Source organism: Capsicum annuum, unplaced genomic scaffold, assembly GCF_002878395.1.
Source record: "Capsicum annuum cultivar UCD-10X-F1 unplaced genomic scaffold, UCD10Xv1.1 ctg82396, whole genome shotgun sequence".
Lineage (NCBI taxonomy): Eukaryota > Viridiplantae > Streptophyta > Magnoliopsida > Solanales > Solanaceae > Capsicum > Capsicum annuum.
Window position 1 is genome coordinate 86,951 of NW_025893187.1, and position 26,470 is coordinate 113,420.

Below are 26,470 nucleotides of genomic sequence, written 5' to 3' on the forward strand. Positions count from 1 at the left end.
GTAGTTATGGAACTAAGGGATTGCTTCTAAGAACCCAATCCTAACTGGCGGGTGAGCCCCTATCCCTAGGTTTGCTCGGTGCTGAATCCTACTCCCAACTGAACTGACATTGATTACTGGACGGAACTAAGATTAACTGAACCTATAACTGATCGTATTAACTAACTGAATGATATTACTATGGTATGACTGAAATTATTAAGTCGATACTAAAAACTAGGTAGACAGCTAAAATTTCGGGTATTCATAACCCTCAGGACTTGATCACTATAACAATAGGGACACATGAAATCTTTGAAACTATGGAAGGGATATCATTGTTGTAAGACCCCGTAAAGTTTCCTCATCGTCAAAGCGTTCGAAGCAATTTAAAAAAAGCTTAACACTTAGAATTTTAGCTAAATGTTCCAACACTTAGTTTATTTTTGAGCCCTCAAACTTTGATGAATTATTTCGTGACCTTCCCAACCTCTATTTCTTGATTTTGTTGTTGCGTTGCAATGGGGCAAGGTCGTAAGGTATCTCGGGTGAGTTTCAGAATTTTTAGAATCCATTTAGGGCACGTTTGGGGTGCCAAACCAATAGCTAAAGGCTATTAAGGGGCACCGGCCAGCTTAGCTAAGGCTCTGGACAAGGTGCCGCCCACCATAGCAAAGGCTCAGGGCAAGGCGCCGCCTAGGCCATAGCCTTTGGGCCTAGTTTTTAGCTTCTTTTCTCCATCTCATTAAGGGTAAAATTGGTGTTTTCCAACTCCTTTATCATCCTTAACATGAGATTATAACCCAAAAATACCATATTATTCATAGTTTCATCAAAAACCACCAATAACAGAGCTTAGAGTTTCTACACAAACTTCAAAAGAACTCAAAAGTTAACCGTCAGTTTTCAATAATTTTTTGAGAATTGGAATCCCTATTCCGAGAGGTACAAGAAGCACCCATTAATTTCAAGAATAGAAACCCAAAGTCAATAACTCTCTCAAAGTTTTAATTTCAAGGTATGTGGATTTTGAACAAGAACACACTTTCATTCTTATGCCCAAAAGTTTTAGATTTTCTTAAAGAATTTTGTATTTCTAAGATGAATTCATATTATTTTGCTATATTTCAAGTTTATAGGATTATGGAATTGTTCAAGTCTTGAATTTCATGATTATTTTATTCAATTATGATCTAAATTGAGAGTTCATGATATAAATTGTACATTCCTATATTGATATTAGGTTTCCAAGAATTTCCAAGAGTTGTTGTCATGAGTTGAACCTTTTTGTGAAATTGTGAGTATTTTAGAATGAATTATTGATACTCCAAGAAGTATACTTATATTTCCATGTTGTTGAGATTTTAAAACTTCGATGAAAAGTCTATCAAGATTTCAAGAAAAGAATTGAGTTTTGATCATAAGCTAAGAAAGAAACCCACATTATTTGTTTGATTTGAGATAAAGGGGAAGCATATTGGATCCCATTACATACTGTTGAATTGTGTAAGGTGGATATTCTTAAAGTTTTGAGCTAAGTAATGGAGTAGTATTTAGCACTGAGTTGGGCTTTATTCTGAGGTCTCATGCCCCAGAACTACGTGACCCCATAGGTTTTTGATTTACCCCCAGTGGGTTAAGCTAGTGATCATTAAAAGTTAAAGGTTTTACTCTGATGGCAAGGATAGAACAGCTCTCCCCAACGTGGGCAAGACATTGGACTCCATCTCAGCTCACATGGTTTATGTCGGTTAGAAAAAATTCCTAAAGTTATATAATCTCGAGTCCTAAGTGTCCCAAACTCTCTTAAGTTTTCTAGAGTCTCAAGTTTTAAAGTGCCTAAAGTATCAAGTTCTTGAGTTTTAATGAAGTTTTACTATCCTTAAGCTAAAAGTGTAAGTTTGAAGGTATACTGATTTTTAAGGCTATGACCCTATGATTCCTAAAGTTTTCAAGTGTCATGATTATTGAGTTCCCAAAAAGTTTCTTGCTTTCATGAGATTATAGCTTATGTCCTGAAAGTTGATATCTTAAGATTTCATCTAATTTACAAGTTGAGAACAAACAAAGAATACAGATCCAGAATAAAGTAAAATGATTCACGTGATTTCTATTTTCTATTTCCTAACCACAACTTATGAGAATTTTATTCAAGCTATGTAAGTCATCTATTATAGTATGCATGTTTTCTATTAAGGCTTGTGATACTAATTAATTATTTGCGTACATCCCCACATGCTTAGTACATTCCCAAAGTACTGATCCATATATATGTCTATGTGCTACATTGTCTCATAATATAGGTTTAGGTGCTCCATCCCAGCCTCGTCAGTGATCCCCGAGTGCCTTTATCTACATCTCCATAGTGGTGAGTCCTCATGGTTCGAGGACCGGTTATATTCATATATTCAGTTTATCTAGTAGTTGTTCATTTCTTTTCAGTTGAGTATGAGTTAGTTGGGGACTTTTCTCAATGGCTCTCTAGCTCTTGAGTAGTAGAGGCTTTGTCAAACTAGCTGTCAGATTATTAGTATGTTAATATTTCTAGTATTATGGTTGTTCGGATGAAGTATTTTCATAGTATTTCTTATGATTTGTTATAGCAGTGCCCGTGATTTATCTATTTGATCTCTAATCAAGTTATTATGTGAAGTAACAGGCTCAAAGGGTTAGCTGACCCATTTTTAGGGCGTCATAAAAATAGAATGAGTAACAGGCCTAGTTTTCCTCTTTGTGCTAAGTATGGTAGGACCTATCCTGGTGAGTGTTTAGAGCAGAGAGGATTTTTTGATTATGGTAGGATGGGCCACAAACTTAGAGAGTGCCCACATGGCAGACAGGGGAGCAGTGATACCAGACCGCAGGCGCAGGCCACCAGTGCACCATCTTCTGCAGCCCGTCCAGCTCCTTCACAGGACGCTTCTTCTAGCACTACTGATGGTAGCGCCAAAATAGATTTTATTCCTTAACTTTTAGTCATGAGCAGGAGGATTCTCCCGACGTTGTTACTGGTATGCTCAACATATTTCACTTTGATGTTTATGTGCTGTTAGACCCCGGGTCAAGTTTTTCTTATGAAAAATCATTGGTTGCTGTGAATTTTGAAATGAGTCCTGAAAATATCCCTGAGCCTATTCTAGTTTCTACTCTTGTAGGGGAGTCCATTGTTGCTAGGCAAGTGTATAAAAAGTGTCCTATTATTATCCTTCATAGAGTCATATTTACTAATCTGATAAAGTTGGATATGGTTGATTTTGATCTCATTCTGGGTATGGACTGGCTTTACTCTTGTTATGTATGTATAGACTGCTGTACCTGTGTGGTTAAGTTTCAGTTTCCTAATAAGCCAATCTTTGAGTGGTCCGAAAGCTCAGTATCTCCCAAAAGTCATTTTATTTCTTATCTCAAAGCCAGAAAGCTTATATCCAAAGGTTGCATCTATCATTTAGTCAGAGTTAAAGACACTAAGTTCAAGATTTCCACTATGCAGTCAGTCAACATTGTTAATGAGTTTCCTGATTTTTTTTCGAAAGATCTCCTAGGGGTACATCCCGATAGAGAGATAGAATTTAGGATTGATCTTCTTCCCAACACTCAGTCTATTTCTATTCCTCCCTACTATATGGCACCCGTAGAGCTTAAGGAGTTGAAAGAGCAACTCAAAGATCTTTTAGACAAAGGTTTCATAAGGCGTAGTGTATTTCCTTAGGGTTCACTCATCCTATTCGTACGGAAGAAAGATGGTTCTTTTCGTATGTGCATTGACTATCGTCACCTTAATAAAGCCATAGTCAAGAACAGGTACCCTCTTCCTAGAATTGACGACTTATTTGACCAACTCCTGGGTGCAAGTTATTTCTCCAAGATAGACCTTACATCCAGTTATCACCAACTCAAAGTAAGGGAGTGTGACATCCCGAAGATAGCCTTTAGTACCCATTATGGTTACTTTGAGTTTCTTGTTATGTCTTTCAGACTAACCAATGCTCCTATATCCTTCATGGACCTCATGAATCGAGTGTTCAAGCAGTATTTTGATATATTTGTCATTATTTTCATAGATAATATTCTTGTGTTTTTTTGAAGTGAGGTTGACCATGCAGATCATCTTAGAATTGTCTTGTAAACTCCTAGAGATCACCAGTTATTTGCCAAATTCAACAAGTATGAGTTCTGGATAAGGTCCGTAGCTTTTCTAGGTCATATTATTTCAGCTGAAGGCATTAAAGTTGATCCCCAAAAGATAGAAGCTATAAAAAATTAGCCTAGACCTATCTCTCCATCTGACATTAGGATTTTCTTGGGTCTAGCTGGCTATTATCATCGTTTTGTTGAGGGTTTCTCTTTTAGTGCGTCTCCCATGACTCGGTTGACCCAAAAGAAAGTTAAGTTCCTTTGGTCAGATTCTTGTGAAAAGAGTTTTCAGGAGTTGAAAACTTGACTCACCTCCTCCCCTGTGTTGACTTTGCCTGATGGTATTGATAGTTTTGTGGTGTATTGTGATGCTTTTAGAGTTGGTTTGGGTTGTGTGTTGATGTAGAGAGGTAAGGTTATATCCTATACCTCTAGACAATTAAAACCGCATGAAAAAATTACCTAACCCATGATCTTGAATTAGATGATGTGGTCTTTGCTTTGAAAATCTAGAGATACTATTTGTATGGTGTTCATGTTGATGTGTTCACTGATCACAAAAGCCTGTAGTATGTGTTTTCTCAAATGGAGTTGAATATTAGGCAGAGGCGATGGTTAGAGTTGCTAAAAGATTATGATATGAGTGTGTTGTATCATCTGGGCAAGGCCAATGTAGTGGCAGACACCCTTAGCAGGTTGTGTATGGGAAGTGTTGCTCATGTAGAGAAGGGTAAAGAAGAGTTAGCTCGTGATGTGCATCGTTTGGAAAGATTGGGGGTTAGATTGATTGATTCTGCTGAGGGGAATGTCTTGGTACAGAGTAGTTCGAAATCCTCTTTAGTTTCGGAAGTGAAGGAGAAGCAAGACTTAGATGCTAGTTTGGTCAGACTGAAGGGGTCAGTTAAGGACCAAAGAGTAGAGGTTTTCTCCTAAGAGGGAGATGGTATGTTGATATTTTAGGGTAGATTGTGTGTTCCTTATGTTGATGATTTGAGATAGAGTATCATGGCAGAGGTGCATGTCGCGCGATATTCTATTCATCCCGGTGCTACCAAGATGTACCATGACTTGTGGGAAATCTATTGGTGGAGTGGTATGAAGAAGCGTATAGCGGAGTTTGTGTTAAAGTGTGAAACTTTCCGATAGGTTAAGATAGAGCATCAAAGGCCTGGTGGTGTGATGCAAGAGCTTAGTATCCCCACTTGGAAGTGGGAAGAGATAAATATGGACTTTGTGACTGGTTTACCTCTTTCGCGTCTTCATCATAATTCTATTTAGGTAATTGTGGATAGGCTGACTAAGTCAGTGCATTTCTTGCCTGTGCACACATCTTATACAGATGACGACTATGCTAGATTGTATATTCGGGAATTAGTCAGATTGCATGAAGTTCCCTTGTCTATTATTTTGGATAAAGGTACTTAGTTCACTTCGCAGTTTTGGTGAGCTTTTAGAGGGATATTGGTACCCAAGTGCATTTGGGTTCCACTTTTCACCCACAGACAGATGGTCAGGTTGAGAGAATCATCCGAACTTTTGAAGATATGTTGAGAGCATGTGCTCTTGATTTCAAAGGTAGATGGGATGAGCATCTACCATTGATTGAGTTTGCTTATAACAATAGTTATCACTCTAGCATCCGGATGGTACCATTTAAGGCTTTGTATGGTAGAAGGTATAGGTCACCCATAGGTTGGTTTGAAGTGGGCGAAGCTGCTGTGATTGGACTTAATACAATGTTTGATGATATGGAGAAGGAAAATTTGATTAGAGAAAGGTTGAAGACAGCTCAGAGTCATCAAAAGTCATATGCATATATGAGGAGAAGAGACCTTGAGTTTGAAGTTAATGATTTGGTGTATCTGAAAATTTCACCCATGAAAGGGATAAAAAGGTTTGGGAAAATAGGAAAGCTTAATCCCTGGTATGTTGGCCCTTGTAGAGTTCTTAACCGTGCTGGGAAAGTAGCTTATAAAGTAGAGTTTCCTGCAGAATTATCAGCTGTTCATCCTATCTTCCATGTCTCTATGCTTAAGAAGTGTATTGGTGATTCTGTTGTTATAGATCCTTCGGAAAGCATTGATATTTGGGACAATCTTTCTTTTGATGAGGTTTCAGTTGAAATCCTAGACAACCAAGTCTGGAGACTAAGGGACAAAGAGGTTCCCTTGGTCAAAGTTTTATGGCGGAACCAGTTAGTTGAGGGTGCTACTTATGTAGCAGAAGCAGATATGCAATCCAAGTACCCATACCTCTTCTCCACAAGTTCAGATCAAGCCGAAGGTATTATTTTTTCTTAATTCAGTCCCCTTCTAATCAAAGTTACAGATGTATATCCATTCTTATCATAAGCTTATGTATTCTATGAAGTATCCGAAGGTTTAGAATGAAGTAAAGTCAGTTTAGCCAAATATTTCAGCTGTGTATCCTTTATTTTCTCTACGTTCTGAACATATCTATCTACATTCGAGGACGAATGTTCACAAGGGGGAGATATTGTAAGACCCCGTAAACTTTTCTCGTCTTCAAAGCCTTCGAAGCAAGTTAAAAGAAGCTTAACACTTAGAATTTTAGCTAAGTGTTCCAACACTTAGTTTAATTTTTGAGCCCTCAAACTTTGATGAGTTATTTTGCGACCTTCCCGACCTCTGTTTCTTGATTTTGTTGTTGCGTTGCGATGGGGCAAGGTCGTAAGGTATCTTAGCTAAGTTTCAGAATTTTTGGAATTCATTTAGGGCACGTTTGGGGTGCCAAACCAGTAGCTAAAGGCTATTAAGGGGATCCGCACAGCTTAGCTAAGGCTCAGGACAAGGTGTCGCCCACCTTAGCAAAGGCTCTGGGCAAGGCGCCGCCCAGGCCATAGCCTTTGTGCCCAGTTTTCATCTTTTTTCTCCGTCTCATTAAGAGTAAAGTTGGTATTTTCCCACTCCTTTATCATCCTTAACACAAAATTACACCCCAAAAATAACATATTATTCATACTTTCATCAAAAACCACCAAGAACATAGCTTAGGGTTTCTATACAAACTTCAAGAGAACTCAAAATTTAACCGACAGATTTCAATAATTTTTCGAGAATTGGAATTCCCATTCCAAGGGCTACAAGAAGGACCCATTAATTTCAATAATAGCAACCCAAAGTTAAGAACTCACTCAAAGTTTTAATTTCAAGGTATGTGGGGTTTGAACAAGAACACTCTTTCGTTCTTGTCCCCAAAAGTTTTAGATTTTCTTAAAGAATTTCTTATTTCCAAGATGAATTCATATTGCTATATTTCAAGTTTATGATATTATGAAATTATTCAAGTCTAGAATTGCATGATTATTTTGTTCAATTATGATCTAAATTGAGAGTTCATGATATAAATCGCATATTCCTATATTGATATCATGTTTCCAAGAATTTCCATAAGTTGTTGTCATAAGTTGAACTTTATTGTGAAATTGTGAGTCTTTTAGGATGAATTATTGATACTCCAGGAAGTGTAAGTATATTTCCATGTTGTTGAGATTTTACAACTTTGATGAAAAGTCTATCAAGATTTCAAGAAAAGAATAGAGTTTTGATTGTAAGCTAAGAAAGAAATCCACATTATTTGTTTGATTTGAGATAAAGGGGAAGCATATTGGCTCCCATTACATATTGTTGAATTGTTTAAGGTGGATTTTCTTAAAGTTTTGGGCTAATTAAGGGAGCAGTATTTAGCACTGAGTTGGGCTTTATTCTGAGGTCTCATGGCCCAAAACTACGTGCCCCCGTAGGTTTCTGATTTACCCAAAGTGGCTTAAGATAGTGATTACTAAAAGTTAAAGGTTCTACTCTGATGTCAAGGATAGAACAGCTCTCCCCAACATGCGCAAGACATTGGACTCCATGTCAGCTCACATGGTTTATGTCGATTAGAAGAAATTCCCAAAGTTATATAATCCCGAGTCCTAAGTGTCCCAAAGTCTCTTAAGTTTTCTAGAGTCTCAAGTCTTAAAGTTCCTAAAGTATCAATTTCTTGAGTTTTAAAGAATATGAGTCAGTTAGGGACTTGTCCCATTGGCTCTCTAGCTCTTGAGTAGTAGAGGCTTTGTCAGACTAGTTGTCAGATTATTAGTATGTCGAGATTTCCAGTATTATGGTTGTTCGGATGAAGTATTTTATTAGTATTTCTTATGATTTGATATAACAGTGCCCGTGATTTATCTATTTGATCTCTAATCAAGTTATTATGTGAAGTAGCAGGGTCAAAGGGTTAGCTTGGGGCTACTTGTATCCTTAAGCACCATGTGACGCTTCAGGATCCGTTTTTGGGGTATTACAATTGTTCACAATTATTCACTTAAGCATTTCATCAAACACATGAGAGATATGAATTTAAACATGGGAATACCTTTAAACACGATGAGATAGCACGATCACATGAAAAGATCATAAACTGAGGATTTATTCTGAATTCTCATGAACATGATATGAAAACCACCATATTTAAAACATTCTGTAATGCATTACACTTGAAACAATTTATAATCTTAACTTGAAATTTAAATGGTAAGAAATTCATGGACTTAAGCATGGGAATGAGTGAAACATGTGGGAATAGCATAATTGTAATACTAAAACCATACTTAGGGATTTAACAATAAAATTTCATGCTTCAAACGTATAAGGGTTGCTTTCAATGAAAATAGATTGTAAACATCACGTATAATCGACATTCGTAAAAGCTTCATGGAGATAAATTATTATAAATATGTAATTTTATAATTTAAAATATAAAATATGGATTCTTGGACTTCATCGGTGAAAAGGGCCCATTGATGAACATCTAACATACCTCTAAGGATTAAATCTTGAAGAAAATCACAAGCTTGAATTTTCTTGGCTTGAAAACCCCAATTATTGATCTTTCTTGGAGGGGGGGGGGGGGGGGGGGGGGGGGGGGGGGGGGGGGGGGGGGGGGGGGCGAAGGTTTAGCTTGATGAACAATTAGTGAGTTTAGGGTTTCTTGTTAAATAAAGTTGGGGAATGTGGGCAAAATATGCCCTTTCAGCAGTTTAATCTCGTGTTTTCATGATTTGGGGGTGGTCGAAAAAGACTAAAATGCCCCTAGAAATAAAAATTCCCAACTAGGATGCCGTTTGGGCTCTCACCGCGACGCGCCAAGGCTTCCACCGCTATAGCCACCGTAATGCGGTGCAATCGCGGTGAGCTGCTATTTTGGAAAACCAAACATGGTCCAAACCTCATTCAAAAAAATCTGAAACTTACCCGCAACATGATACTTACACCCTTGAACATGAATCAACTCAAAAACTTACGTCTTGGGGTTAGGAAGGTAAATTTAAAAATCATCGAAGTTAAGAGGCCAAAAATAAAACTAAGTCTCCAACACTTAGCAAAATTTTTTGGTTCTAAGCCTCTTATGTATTTACTAAAAGCAGAACTGAACTAAGAAAAGTATGCGATATTACAATATCTCCCCCTTAGGAATATTCATCCTCTAATAAGACTGATTAAGCTGAGAGTACCAAAGGAACTGAGATTACATACTGAACATGCATAACTATAAATATGATTACATGACTGATTCTGGAACAATGTGACTGACTGAACTGATTTGTGAATGCATGCAATGATATTAAGGTGAGTATATGACTGAGATAGAAATAAGAGAGTCAACTTATGAGTAACCACACCCTTAGGCTGGATCTAGTTTCGTGAAGAAAATTTTAGAGATTTAGTACATGAAAACTTGAGGGTGTTACAATATCTCCCCCTTGGGATAGTTCGTCCCCTGAATGATATTGGCTTGACTGAAATACTAAGGAAAGACTGAGATGATGCACAAGACTTTATGAACTAAATCATGACTGAATATCTGGAATCTAAAACTGAGGCCTGAGGAATAGAGTATCAATGACATGAATTCATCAAGAAATCAAATCTGAGGATATACATAACAAAAATCTGAATTTCGCTAATCATTGAGAGTGTATCTTCAGTACTGGAACTGAACATACTATAAAGCATGAGTACTTGAGTCATGACCTACATGACCTAATTTTGGAGTTCATAACTTCGTGGAACATGCTTCTTACTGCTGGGTAAATTGGAAATCCTTATACTAGGGACTAGAAGTGTACAAAATTTTTTGTGATTTGCATAAACATGAACTATGATCATGGAGATGATATATAGGCATGAGTAGATATCGTGATGACTGAAAACCTTGCACTTACATAAGAATGGATTGGACATTTTTCTCTCAAGTGTTGTTCCATAACACGCTGGCATCACTACTAGAACCAGAGAGCCTAACTTGGTTACTTGTTCTATCATCTCTCCCTTATCTTACAGTCATCACTCTATATCTGGGAACCACTTAATTAACATCTCTAAACTAAACTCCCATCACTTTACTCTGGATTCTAGGGTATAATACTACGCATAACTGGTAAACTCACCCTAAATAACTATGCCCAATAATGTAAAACTTATTGCTGGTAATTTCTTCTGAGATACAACCCCTAACCCTCTATAGCCCCAACAATCTTCATGAATAACTTAAAATTGACTAACTTAGAATTTTCAACTCTTTTTTCTATTAGCTCAACCTTCAAAGATTCAAACTTAGACATAACATGGATATCCCCAAATCTTTAATAAACTTACTACTTTTATCATAGCCTACAAATATCACATCCACAACTTATGTTTTGAATCAACAAACCTAAATTCTTACATACACTGCTTCAAGCTTACTGGTTCACCTTTCATCCAACTAGCCCCATGAAATATAATCTACTCAAATTCAGATAACACCATCCCAACTCTAATACTGTCTAAACTCTGGGTTTCATACCTCTAATTCTAGATCATATGCTATCATAGGATTTTGAGAAAGAATCTGAAAACACTTCTGACTCCTAAGCACTGAGGTACTGCTCCTCCATTCAAGGATTGGTTCATTCCAAAACTGAAACTGAATGACTCTATTTCGGAAATCAACTGAAGTGATTTTCTGGGATACTGAATCCACTAATGTTTGAATACTCATCTAGCCAGGACAAATTTATTCACTGAGGTAGACACTAATAAGGGCTCTTCTAAGGTTCAGGACTGACACTGAACTCGACAACTAAATAGGGGTTATGAAGAGAAAGTAAAGTATGTTGTAATATTGACCATTTGTGGCACTGGAAGTGGTGCCCTACTGAGTCGAGCGACCGAATGGAAATGGAGGAGGGTTGGACTGATGCTGCTAACACAAATCCTTTCCCCTCTAAGCTATTACTCGACATTCTCAAAATCTGTGGCCTAGCTTACACACCCAAAACACACATGACTGCCAGCTCTACACACACCTAGGTAATTTCTACCATATTCTCTGTAAAGCGGATGGGTACGACAACTGTTTCCACTACCCTGGGTCTTGGGGCCTGACACCTCATCCTAACTATAATTCCTGAAATTTGGTTCTGACGCACTAGTTGAAGACAGAGCTAGGGCTAAAAACTTTTGACTGAACTAAGAATGGCTACCACCCTCTGACCTTGGTTGAGAAAAATAAAAACTACCTGTCCTAGCCCTCTTATTCTCTCTTTCCTTCTCCTTATCTTTCTCCTCCTCAATCTACTGAGCATGAACCATGAGCCTAGACAAGTCCATCTCCTTAATCAACATAGCAGTCCTGCACTCCTTGACTACACTATCAGCTACACCAGAAACAAACTTACTCTTTCTAGACCTATTATCAAACACCACATTAGGAGCATATCTAGTCAACTAGGTAAAGCTAAGATAATACTGCCTCACATTCATGTTACCCTACTTCAAATTGATAAGCTCCTGCACCTTAGTTTCCCTTAACTCCAAGGGAAAGAACCTATCTAAAAAGGCTGTAGCAAACTTCTCCCACTCAACAGGTCCTGCATCTGCGCCTCTATCTCTCTTCTACAACTTATACTAGGTGTGAGCTAAATCATGCATCTGGTAAGAACCTAACTCTGCACTCTCACTATAAGTCACACCTATAGTGTCAGTTACTTTCTGAACCATGTCGAGGAACTCTTGTGGATCCTCATCAGACTTGGATCTAAAAAATAATGGAGGGTTTATTTAGGTGAAATCCCAAATCCTAGTTGCGGCAGTATTATCCACTAGATTAACTGGGATAACAACCTATTGATTATTCTAAGCTATTACCAAGAAAGCTAGAGTGGTGAATGCAGCTCTAAGTTTAGCATGAGAAATATGCTCGTTCAGGGGATCTTTCTGAATAGGTGAAGGTATGGGTTGATTCCCATTTCTCCTTTTGTTAGTCTTTCTGAGAGATATGTTTTGTAAATGAGAAGAAAATTGAATTAGAAAGATATTTTAAATTGAGCTCATGCTCATTCACATGACATGAATACTAAAAGAAGGGAGACTTTTCCTAAAATATTTCGTAGCCTCTTATCCATAAGTGTGGCGCGCTTCAAACCCATGCAAAAGATTTTACTCAATGTGGCTTTCAGACTCCCTAGGACATTGCAAAATCTTAGACTCTGATACTGAGTTTATAACCCCCGAAAGTACATTTGGGATGCCATACAGTGCTTACAATCATAAGTAACCACAAGCTAACCCATAAACTGGTACCTACTGTAAGCACTGAATGAAACTGCTAATAAAAGATACACATATGCATAATAAATGAACATGCCATAAGGTTTTATAATACTAAGACATTACTGAACTCTTAAATCTAAAACAACTGTCTAAAATTAATAACGTATAGACTAACAATCAACTGAAAACTGGATACTATCTGAAAGTGTTTGAACGCCTCTAACTGAAAGACTGTGGAGTAGATGGGACATGTCCCCAACTAACACCAACTGAATACTGGACTGAAGTACTAAAATAAACATAATCGGCCCTCAAAATATAAGGACTCACCACTGCTACTGCTGTAGCTGATGTACTGGAATGTCTAAGTGTGGTTGGGAACCTGAGCATCCGAACCTATGATATGATACATCATAGCGCAAAAAATATTTATGCAGTCAGTATTTTGAATGTACTGGTATGCTACATGAGGTTAGGCTGATATACATGGGCTCATGTGTATGAATAACAACTGCTTAAATGAATAGCATGAGATAACTGGATATACATGAGTGAATGCTGTAAAATCTGAGAATGCATGACCAAGCATATAACATGATTCTGAAATAGTTTGTAAACTAAAATACTAAAATCTAATAACGAAATAACTGATAAACTGTATGCTATGGTCAAACAAAATTTAATTGTGTTTGAACTGAATACTGAAACTAAAACCATGGGAGGTATCATCTAACTGACATGCCCCAAGCTGAACTGATCGGGGTCCAACCTTTGATCCTAGTTGGAAGGGTGCTAGTACAGTGCCATGGGTACTAATAATGGCTATGGAGTCATTCCTAATCTGGCGGGTGATCCTGAGATCGATCCTAAACTGGCGGGTGATCCCTGAGAGTGTTAGTCCTAAACTAGTGGTGATATCTCATAACCTACATTATTTACGTAGTTTTGGAACTTAGGAATTGCTTCTAAGGATTTAGTCCTAACTAATGGTTAAGCCCCTATACCTAGGTTCGCTTGATGCTAAATTCTACTCCCAACTGAACTGACACTAATTACTGGATGGAACTAATGTTAACTAAACCCATAAATGATCGTATTAACTAACTGAATGATATTACTTATGGTATGACTGAAATCATTCTGTATATATTGAAAACTAGGTAAATAGTTAAATTTTGGGTATTAATAACCCCAGGACTCAATCACTATAGCAATAGGGACACATGAAAGCTTTGAAACCATGGAAGGGAAATTATTGTTCACAATTATTCACTTAAGCATTTCATCAAACACATAGGAAACATGAATTTATACATGGGAATACCTTTAAACACGATGAGATAGCACGATCACATGACAAGATCAAAAACTGAGGATTTCTTTTGAATTCTCATGAACATGATATGAAACCACCATATTTAAAACATTCTATAATATATTTCGCTTGAAATAACTTATAATATTAACTTGAAATTTAAATGCTATGAAATTCATGGGCTTAAGCATGGAAATGAGTGACATATGTGGGAAAAACATAATTATAATACTAAAACCATACTTAGGGATTTAAATGAAATTTTATGCTTTAAATGTGAAAGGGCTTCTTTCAACGAAAATAGATTGTAAACATCATGTATAATCGAAATTAATAAAAGCTTCATGGAGATAAATCATTATAAACATGTGATTTCATAATTTAAAATATATAAGATGGATTTTTGGACTCTATGGGTGAAAAGTTTCCATGGATGAACATCTAACATACCTCTAAGAATTAAATCCTGAAGAAGATCACAAGCTTGAATGTTCTTGGCTTGGAAACCCTAATTCTTGATCTTTCTTGGAGGGAGGGGGGGGAGGTTTAGCTTGATGAACAATTAGAGAGTTTAGGGTTTCTTATTGAATGAAATTGGGGAATATGGGTAAAATATGCCCTTTCAGCGGTTTAATCCCATGTTTTCACGATTTGGGGGTGGTGAAAAAAGACTAAATTGCCCTTGGAAATTAAAATTTACAATTGGAACACCGTTTGGGCTCTCACCGTGACATGCTAAGGCTTCCACCGCCATAGCCACCACGACACGGTGCAATCGCGGTGAGTTGCTATTTTAGAAATCTAAACATGGTCCAAACCTCATTCAAAAAATCTAAAACTCACCCAAGACATGCTACTTACACCCTTGAACATGAATCAACTCAAAAACTTACGTCTCAGGGTTAAAAAGGTCAATTTAAAAATCATCAAAGTTAGATTCCAAAAATAAAAGTAAGTCTTCAACACTTAGCTAAATTTTCATGTTCTCAGCCTCTTATACATGTACTAAAAGCTGAAATGAACTAATAAAAGTATGGGGTATTACATTCTCGTAAATACCATGGTAGGCCAGTACAGACGGTGTTACAGAGTTCAGGTGGTACATTTTTTAGTTCCGTATTTCAAGGTATCCATTCGGTCTTAGTTGTACTTTCTTCTATTGAGACTGGTCGTGGAGGTTGCTATGTTCATGATGAAATTGGCCATATGGATAAGGACTATTATCATCGTGTGTTTAGAGCTACTCCTATTTCATCTATGAGGGTAGAGGGTGCTACCATTAGTGCGAGGGGAAGAGGTAGTGGAGCTCGTGGGGGTGGCCATGGGGATACTTAGGCCATTGGTAGTCGTGGGGATACCTATATATATGGTAGTTGTGGTCAGTGTTATGCTATACAATCTAGACTTGAGGCAGAGACTTCTGAGGCTGTGATTACATGTATCGTCCCCTTTTGTTTCTGACCTACATTTGTAATACTTGATCCCGAATCAGCTTTATCCTATGTATCTGTATATTTTTATTTTTGTTTTGATTCTATTAGTGAGCCTCTTACTATACCTATTCGATTATCTATCCTGATTGGTAATTCCTTAGTAATGGATCGGGTGCATCAATCTTGTGTCATGACTTTTCCCGGGTGTGAGACTTTGGTAGACTTGCTTATGTTAGATATAGTCGATTTTGATGTTATTTTGGATAAGGATTGGTTGGCTCTTTATCATGCTGTCTTAGATTGTTTTGCTAAGACTGTGACTTTAGCTTTGGCTGGTGTGCCAAGGATAGCTTGGAAGGGTGCACTTCATTCAGATCCTAAGAGGATTATATCTTATGTTCAGGCTTATAAATTGGTTGAGAGGGGATGTTTATCTTACTTGGCTTATTTTTGTGACACCATTATTGTATTGTCTCCTTTCTTAGATTCTTTTGTGTTGTCCATGAGTTTATGGATGTGTTCCTTACGGACTTATCTAGTATTTCTCTGGATTGAGATATTGATTTTAGTATTGATGTTGAGCTGGGCACCAAAACCATTTCTATTCCTCCTTATAGGATGACCCCAATAGAGTTGAAAGAACTGAAAGATCAGTTGTAGGAGTTGTTGGATAAGAAATTTATCTGACCTAGTATTTAACATTAGGGTGAGCCTGTCTTGTTTGTGAAGAAAAAGGATGGGTCATGTATTGATTATCAACAGTTGAATAAGGTGATGGTTAAGATTAAGTGTCCTCTTCTTTGCATTGATGATTTGTTTGATCAACTTCTCGTGTTGTAGTATTTTTTTTAAAATTGATTTGAGGTTCGGTTATCACCAATTGAGGATTAGAGCTTTGGATATTCCAAAGATAGCTTTTCAAACTCGATATGGTCATTATGAGTTCTCAGTTATGTCTTTTGGGTTGACCAATGCCCCTGCCGCGTTCATGGAGTTGATAAATCGAGTGTTTTGACCATAGGTCAACTCCTTTGTTTTTGTATTTATATATGATATCTTGGTTTATTTGGAGCATTTATGGATTCTGCTTTAGAAAGTGAGAGATGAGAAGTTGTATGCAAAGTTCTCTAAGTGCGAGTTTTGGTTAGAGTCTATTTCCTTCTTGGATCATGCAGTGACTAAGAAAGGTATTATGGTTAATCCAGCAAATATTGCGGTGGTTCATGATTGTCCTAGACTCACATTGCCCACCGTGATTTAGAGTTTATTGGCTTGGAAGGTTATTATCGGCGTTTTGTGAAGGATTTTTCATCAATTACAGCTCCATTGACTAAGTTGACTCAGAAGAAGATTTTCTTCCAGTAGTCTAATGCTTGTGAGGCTAGCTTCTTAAAGCTTAAGGATTTGTTAACTTCAACTCATAACCTGACTTTGCCCAAGGAGGGCGTATATTTTATCATCTTTTGTGATACTTTATATCATGGGTTAGGTGCTGTGTTGATGTAGGAGGGCAAGGTGATTACTTATGCATCTCGTCAGTTGAAGCCTCATAAGAAAAATTATCCTATGTATGATTTAGAGTTATGCGCAGTTATGGAGGCACTACTTATATGGAGTTCATTATGAGATCTTCTTAGATTATCTTAGCCTTCAATACTTCTTTACCAGCGAGATCTAATTATGATGCAGTGCCATTGGGTTGAGTTGCTTAGGGATTAAGATTTCATTATTCTCTACCATCCAGGAAAGACTAATGTGGTTGTGATGCCTTGAGCTAGAAGTCAACTAGCATGGGTAGCTTGGTGCATCTTTTGACCCAGGAGAGGCCTTTGGCCTTAAAGGTTTAGTCTTTAGCTAACTAGATGGTTAGACTTGATATTTCAACACCTGAGCGTGTATTGTCATTTGTGGAGGCTAGATCTTCTTTGATGGAGCAGATTCGAGTTCATCAATTTTACGATGTTGGATTAAGGTTAATTCAAGATAAGGTGTTGAGTGGAGAGACTAAGGAAGCGTCACTTATTTTAGATGGAGTTTTTGGATTGGAGGCCGAGTTTGTGTGCCGAGAGTGAGTGATTGGATTAGGTTGATCTTAGAGGAGGCCTATTGTTTTAGATATTCTATCCATCAAGGTGTGACTAAGATGTATTATGATTTGAGGCAGCATTACTGGTGGGTGGTATGAGGCAAGATATAATGAATTTTGTGGCTCATTGCCTATGTTGTCAGCCGGTGAAGGCTGAGCATATGAGATCTAGTGGTTTTCTTCAAAGGTTAACCATTCCCGATTGAAAGTGAGAATGCATCACTATGGATTTTATGACTGGTTTGCCTCGTACATCTCATAGTTCTGATAGTGATTGGTTCATCATGGATTGATTGACCAAGTCAATGCATTTTATTTTAATTTACGTCTCGTTCAGTATTGAGAGGTTGGCTCGAATCTACATTTGTGAGATTGTGCGCCTTTATGGTGTACCGGTGTCCATTATTTTAGATCGAGGTCCTGTGTTCATATCTCACTTTTGGAAGACTTTTCAGGATGAGTTGGGTACTTGAGTTGATCTTAGCACAACGTTTCATCCCCAGACTAATGGCCAGTCAGAGCGGACTATCCAGATTTTGAAGGATATGCTCTGCGCATGCATGATGGATTTTGGTGGCCCGTGGGAGCAATAGTAGGATTTAGCAGAGTTTGCATATAATAATAACTACCATTCCAGTATTGATATGGCTCATTTTAGGGCGTTGTATGGTAGGCACTATCGCAGTCTATTGGTTTGATGTTTCTGAAGTGAGACCTCGAGGTATGGACTTACTTCATGAGTCTTTAGATAGAGTCTGGGTCATTAAGGATAGACTTAGAGCAGCTCAGAGTAGGCAGAAATGCTATGTTGATCATAGACTTCGTGCCTTGAGATTTGGTGTTGGCGATCATGTTTTCCTTCGAGTTTCACCCATGAAGGGTGTGACGAAGTTTGGAAAGAAGGGCAAGCTTATCCCCAGGTATATTGGTCAATCTAAGATTCTTTGGACTGTTGGTGATGTGGCTTATGAGTTGGCTTTGCCCCCTGATTTATCAGTTGTTCATCCAGTTTTTTATGTTTGTATGCTTCGCCGTTATATTTCGAATGAGTCTCCTATTATTCATTGGGAGTTATTTCAGTTAGATGAGAGGTTGTCATTTGTTGAGGAACCGATCTCCAATTTGGCTAGGGATGTTAGGTGGTTGCGCTCTAGAGTAATCTTTGTAGTAAAGGTTTAGTGGCGACATTGACCTATAGATGAGGCTACTTGAGATGTTGGGTCTGATATGTGTAATTCTTATCCTCATTTCTTCATTGATTCAATGATTTCTTTGCCTTAGTTCGAGGAAGAACTAGATTATTAGTGGAGAAGATATAACGATCTAAAAATTTGATGAAATATGTGAAATTTGTGATTTTATGTGATTTGATTATTTTACCCCTCCCCATAGTTGTATTATGGTATTTCTAGGGTGTGGAAATGATTGACATGACTTTTGATGCATTTTGATACCATTCATGCCATATTGTGGTTTTTGATGGCTTCGAGAGCCTTATTTTAGACTTATGGGGACATCTTTTGATCCGTCTGATGGATGGCCAAAGGACTGCTTCAACAGCACCAAAATATCGATTTTAGGCAAGGTAGACCTTTGATTTGGGTCTCAGTGCACCCGAGCTCATTTCGACCTATTAGTCGAAAAGTTAAAAAATTAAAAATATGGGTGTGGGACCTACATTTGAACGAAACGACCTTAAATGGAAAATCTGACTTCTACAGAAGATCCAGAATGTTGATTTTAGGTTGTTAGCATATTTGGTATCATTTTACGGCTTTTAAATCTCATTTCAACCCTCAGTTTAAAAAATTGTGATTTTGAATTTCAAGAGTCAACTTTGTGAAAATGATGTTTTTTCAAAAATCTGACTTTGTCAACACATCTGGAACGTCAAATTTAGTATGATTGCATAGTTTATTTGCATATATCAGACTCTGAACAAATCTCGGGCACCCCGTCGAAGTCCGATTGACCCAAAAAATCAGATATTGCAGAAAAATCTGCTACAAATAGCAGATTTTTCACCTTTTTGACCCATTTTGCTCATTTTCATCTTGCCTCTTGGGAGTTAAACCCTAAAATAGCATGGTAGCTTAAAGCGAAGCTTGTGGGAGCTTGGGAAGCTAGATTAACACCCATTTCTTGATTTTGTTACGGATTTAAGGTAAGAATTCACCATTTTCTTAGTAATTTCTTGATAAATTTCTCGAAACTTCAAAAATCTAAGGGCTTGATTTTAAAATTTAATTTCACTCCTTTTCACTCGAATAATGTTTTAATCTTAAAATTACTAGTTTTTCATCACTTTAACCTTCAAAACAACTCCAATTCTTGATTTTAATATGGATTTCAAAGATTTTACTTGGTAAAGCTTAAAAATGATTTTTCTTCTATTTGAACCTCATTTTTGTCTCAATTTGACTTGGGTTTTCAGCTATAGATTTCTAAAAATATGTAAACATATTTTTGAAGTAAAGTTTTGATTTTGCCCTTCTTTTTCAAAAATTCGTTCCAGGGGTCCATTTTGACCCCAAGTCAAAAGTAGTCAATATAGGTGTCGTTGATTTTATTTTGATGCATCAATTTCATATTTGATGTTTTAGTGCAGTTTGAGATTGTTCATGAAAAGTAAAGTCATCGGTTCGAAGTGTAGCAGACTTGTTTTGGCTTTTCAGGTAGGTTATGGCTTAACTGTTTCAGACTGGGCTGAGTAGTAAATGATGATACAAAATGTATGTTAAGGGAGAAAACTAATCATGTAAAATGGCTATCTATGTGTTGTACCCATGTGGGGGCTTATATGTGATATAATTATCAAAATTGACATATTATGTGATATGTGTGACCGTGTGGGGTCCTATGTGATATTGATAGCCTTGAATACATGTGAATAATTATATTGTGTTGTTAAAATAATTAATATGATACAATTGGTGTATTGTGATTGTATTCATACTTTATTGGCATATGAGGCATGTGGAAATTTTTGGATGAAACAAAAAATAATGCGTGGATATTAGCTCATGTGATTGTGGAAATAAATTATTGTGGTTAGTTATGGAAATATATCATGTGGTTGGTCGTGAAAATATATCATGTGTTTGTTTGTGGAAATAATCATTATATGTAACGCCCCAAGAACCTATCCCTAGATGTCACATAGTGCTCAAGGCCACACATGGCCTCAAGCTAACTCTCTAAACTTGTTATCACTTTCAGAACTCATTATAACGCAAATCATGCTAAGATAAAGAGGAATAATCATGTCATGAACATACTGAAACATGAAATAATACTTCTCTGTACAAACAAAATACTGAAATCTCTGTACACGCTGGTACACTAGTCTGACAAAGCCTCTACTACATAGGACTAAGGAGCCATTGGGACAGATCCCCAACTGACTCGTACTGAACTGAAAGTAAACAACCATCTATTAACAAGACAAAATTGGAGACACAGGTCCTCGAACCATGAGGACTTACCAGCTGCAGAAGTGTACAGGAAGGTACTCAAAGATCACTGTCGCTGCTGAGACCAAGCGCCTGAACCTATATCACGAGGAAATGTAGAATACAAAGGAGTATGGGGGTCAGTACTTGGGAATGTACTGAGTATGTGGGGGTGGATGCAGCATTTTAAATAATATCATAAATGTTTGAGAAATCATGCATGCTGACAATAATAACTATCTTCGCTTGAATTATCTGAAACATTATTTCCATAAATCATCAGTAATGACACGTGTTTCATAAATCTCATAAATCATTTAACTCAACTCAAACTCTTTAACTCATGACTCAGAGTGACTCGATAACTCAAGAGACTTATATCATTATGGACGTGGGAGTTTCTTATAACCGACATAACTACACCACGTGAGCCTCATGGAGTCCAACATTTTGCCCTCCTAAGAAGAGAACCCCATATTAGCAGGGGTGTTGTACTCTTGCCAGGGAGTACAACCTCAATCTCATCATCACAATCTCATACTTGGCCTTTGTCCCACAACTATCAACATTAATCCTACGGTGGCATGTAGTTCTGGGAAAATACCACATTTCCCGCTCAGTGCTAAATACTTCTCCCAGACTCAGCTCAGAACGCGTTAGGAAATCCACCTCAATCAATATCAACTCATGGGTCTATTATGATGACCAAAACAACAGTATATCTCATTGGTAAATCATATACGACTGTGGATTCCTAACTCGACTCAAATTCAAATAATGTTTCTCAACATCAAGTACATTTGCTTATCAAATCATTCAAATGCCAAAGCTTCAAGGAAACATCATCAAACTCATTCTTGACTTTCAATTCAAATATCGATATATATATATATATATATATATATATATATATATATATATATATATTCAATAGTCAAATTTCTCATAGAAAAACACATATCTTGACACTTATCATAAATCACTTAGAAATCATCAATATATATAATGACAATATACATCTCATGGAATAAATACTCAATTTAAGAAACATGATGGTGAAATAACCATGAATATCAAGCTTATTCAACTCAAGTCTCATAAATCATACATAAAGAAATTTGGGTGTAAACCCACTTGCAAAATCATGTAAATTAATAATAGAAAGTAAATCTTTAGGCACAAGAATGAAAGGAGTGTTCTTGTTGAAGACCCACATACCTTAGATTTTAATTTTGAAGATATAGAAACTTGCGTGAAACTTCTTTCTCATACTTTTAGATCAAGACCATGTTGTCTTTGACTTGAGGGACTTAGTTCTTGAACAACTTGAAGAAATTTATGGGAGATTTCTTGAATTTCTTGGAGATGATTTGATTTTTGGCTTTGGAAGAAACCCTAGGTTTCTATAGAATTCTTGAAAGAAAATCGAGAGAAATGGAGAGAAAATGATCTTTTCTTCTCTACATAGATATATATACATATAAGGACACAAGGAGCAGAAATAAACAAGATGCCCTTTTGAAAAATGCTAAAATTTGATGATCGGGGCCTGTGATGATCGATCTGACAGTCCACCAGGTCATCTGTCACTCAAGTATCAAAATTGGAATGTTCTGCCTCGGAGTGATGGTTGAAGTGACGGTCCGTCAGAGGGACTGATGGTCCACCATATCGTCCGTCACTCAAGGATCAGGAATGGGACATTCTGCCTCGGTCTAAAGGACATCTTGACGGTCCGTCAGCTTTGTGATGGTCCACCACCTTGACCGTCACACGACATCTAAAAAAGGGAGCTACTTCCTTGGCTTGAAGGTCCACCAAGGACCTGACGGTCCACCAGGTCGACCGTCAAACCTGGGTGATCCGATAGCATTCAGTAAAATGGCCATAACTCACTCATCCGATGTCGGATTTCGATGAAATTGGTATAGATGGAAATCTTATTCAATGATCTACATTAAAAAAAGTGAAAATTAGAGAAATACAACATGGTTTAAACATCAATCACTTTGGAAGTCATACATATCCATCCAAAAAGATAAATTTAGGCTTAAGAAATGATCGAGGTATTACATTGTGATTGGTTGTGAGCATTATATCTTTATATCATACTCATTCATGAAATATTGGTACCACCATGCAATATCCGAGAAACACTGGCAACACCTGATAACACCTTTTCGAGGGATGTCCCAGAAAGAAAACATGATATATATGGATTGTATACGGGTTGACGATTCCCCCATGGGTCTTGTATTGGGAGGCTTGCCTTCATAGGTGTATACGGGGATTGTGTGATGATTCCAGTGGTTGTACGACAACCTCGTGCATCATCATCATCATATACATTGCACTTACTTTATTATGTTTATATGGTGTTGTATTGTCATATTACCATTTATGTAATTGTCTTATCTTCTTTTACTTGTAGTTGATGATCTTTTATATACATGTTCCCTCTTATTCTACTTATATGTGATAATGCATACTTGTGTTCTATCTTTTTTTACTTTTTTTGACCCATTTTGCTCATTTTCATCTTGCCTCTTGGGAGTTAAATCCTAAAATAGTATGGGACCTTAAAGCGAAGCTTGTGGGAGCTTGGGAAGCTAGATTAACACCCATTTCTTGATTTTATTACGGATTAAAGGTAATAATTCACCATTTTCTTAGTAATTTCTTGATAAATTTCTCGAAACTCCAAAAATCTAAGGGCTTGATTTTAAAATTTAATTTCACTCCTTTTCACTCGAATAATATTTTAATCTTAAAATTACTAGTTTTTCATCACTTTAAACTTCAAAACAATGCCAATTCTTGATTTTAATCTGGATTTCAAAGATTTTACTTGGTAAAGCATAAAATAGTTTTTCTTCTATTTGAACCTCCTTTTTGTCTCGATTTGACTTGAGTTTTTAGCTGTCGATTCTTAAAAATATGTAAACATATTTTTGAAGTAAAGTTTTGATTTTGCCCTTCTTTTTCAAAAATTTGTTCCAGGGATCCGTTTTGACCTCGAGTCAAAAGTAGTCAATATAGGTGTCGTTGATTTTATTTTGATGCATTGATTTCATATTCAATGTTTTAGTGTAGTTGGAGATTGTTCATGAAAAGTAAAGTCGTGGGTTCGAAGTATAGCAGACTTATTTTGGCTTTTGAGGTAGGTTATGGCTTAATTGTTTCAGACTGGGCTAAGTAGTAAATGATGATACAAAATGTATGTTAAGGGGGGAAACTAATCATGTAAAATGGCTATCTATGTGTTGTGACCGTATGGGGGCTTATATCTGATATAATTATCAAAATTGAGATATTATGTGATATGTGTGACCGTGTGGGGTCCTATGTGATATTGATAGCCTTGAATACATGTGAATAATTATATTGTGTTGTTAAAATAATTAATATGATACAATTGGTGTATTATTATTGTATTCATACTTTATTGGCATATGAGACATGGAAATTTCTGGATGAAACAAAAATAATTAGTGGATATTAGCTCATGTGGTTGTGGAAATATATTATTGTGGTTGGTTGTGGAAATATATCATGTGGTTGGTCGTGAAAATATATCATGTGTTTGTTTGTGGAAATACTCATTGTGATTGGTTGTGAGCATTACATCTTCATATTATACTCATTTATAAATCATTGGTACCACCATGCAACATTTGAGAAACACTGGCAACACCTAATAACACCTTTTCGAGGGATGTGCCAGAAAGAAAATATGATATATGTGGATTGTATACGTGTTGACGAGCCCTTCATGGGTCCTTCATTGGGAGGCTTGCCTTCGTATGTGTATACGGGGATTGCACGATGATCCCAGAGGTTGTACGATGACCTCGTGCATCATCATCATCATATACATTGCACTTACTTTATTGTGCTGTATTGTCATATTAACTTACCATTTATGTAATTGTCTTATCTTCTTTTACTTGTAGTTGATGATGTTGTATATATATGTTCCCTCTTGTTCTACTTATATGTGATATAATGCATACTTTTATTCTATCTTGTTGTGATGTTGCATATATGTGATATATTAAAACTGTTAGTGCAAGCTGTACGGGCTACCATTGTGGGATATTTTCTGATTACAGGTGACGTACCCTTAGTGTATACTTTGTATGTTTTATTTACTACCTTGCTTTGTCGGTCTATGATACCTATTGAGTACAAGTGGATCGTACTCATTCCTACTGCACCCTTTCAGTGTAGGTCCTAGCTCGAGTGTACCCAGCTTGCTTGACTCAAGCGATTGTTGGAGCTTCCAAGGTAGCGGTTGGACATTCATGCATCCGAAGTTATTGAGTTATACTATGAAGGTTTAGGAATGGGTGGTTAAGTTGAGATTAAGAATGATTGTGACTATCTCTGAGAATCAGTTTGGTTTCATGCTAGGTCGCTCGACTACTGAGGATATTCACCTTGTGAGGAGATTAGTGGAGCAATTTTAGGAGAGTAAAAAAGACTTATATATGGTGTTTATTGATCTTGAGAAGGCTTATGACAGAGTGCCCAGGGAGTTTCTATGGATATGCTTGGAGGCTAGAAGGGGGCCCAGGTTGATTTAGGATATGTATTATAGCGCGAAGACTCGTGTGAGAATGGTAGGTGGAGATTCAGAGCACTTTCCAGTTTTGACAGGGTTGCACCAGGGATTGACTCTTAGCCCTTTTTAATTTACCTTGGTGATGGATGTGTTAACGTGATGTATTCGGGGGGTGGGAGATGCCTTAGTGTATATTATTTGCTGATGATGTGGTATTGATTGACAAAATTCGAGGAAGATTTAATGATAAGTTGGAGATTTGGAGACAGACCCTTAAGTCTAAAGAATTTCAGTTGAGCAGGACCGAGATGGAGTACCTGGAGTGTAAGTTTAGTGATGTGTTGCAGGAGACTAACGTGGTTGTGAAGCTGTAATCTCGACCTATTCAAAAGAGGGAGAGTTTTAAGTATCTGGGGTCTATGATTCAGGAAAATAGTGAGATTGACGAGGATGTCACGTATCGTATCAGGGCAGGGTGGTTGAAATGGGGGCTCTCTTTGGGAGTTTTATGTGATAAGAAAGTGCCCCAAAGCTTAAAGGTAAGTTCTATAGAGTGACAGTCCGACTAGCTATGTTGTATGAAGTGGAGTATTGGCCAGTTAAGAAATCCCACATCCAGAAGTTAAAGGTGGCGAAAATGAGGATATTTCCATAGATGTGTGGTCTAACCAAGAAAGACAGGGTGAGGAATGATATTATTCGAGAAAAGGTGGGAGTGGCTTTGGTGGAGGAAAAAATGCGAGAAGTGAGGTTACGTTGGTTTGGGCACGTGATGAGGAGGGGTTCAAATGCTCTAGTGTAGAGGCGTGAGACACTGGCTATAGATGATTTTAGGCGGGACAGAGATAGGCCAAAGAAATATTAGAGGGAGGTGATTAGTCATGATATAGAGCAGTTACAGCTTACG

General features: G+C 37.2%; 1 non-coding gene across 1 annotated transcript; it reads right to left on the reverse strand.

Moving 5' to 3' along the window:
• Positions 1-14,918: 14,918 nt before the first annotated feature.
• On the reverse strand, positions 14,919-14,996 carry LOC124895467. Its single transcript, XR_007051728.1, has one exon. It is a non-coding gene; the product is annotated as a small nucleolar RNA SNORD36 (small nucleolar RNA).
• Between the last annotated feature and the right edge of the window lie 11,474 nt (positions 14,997-26,470).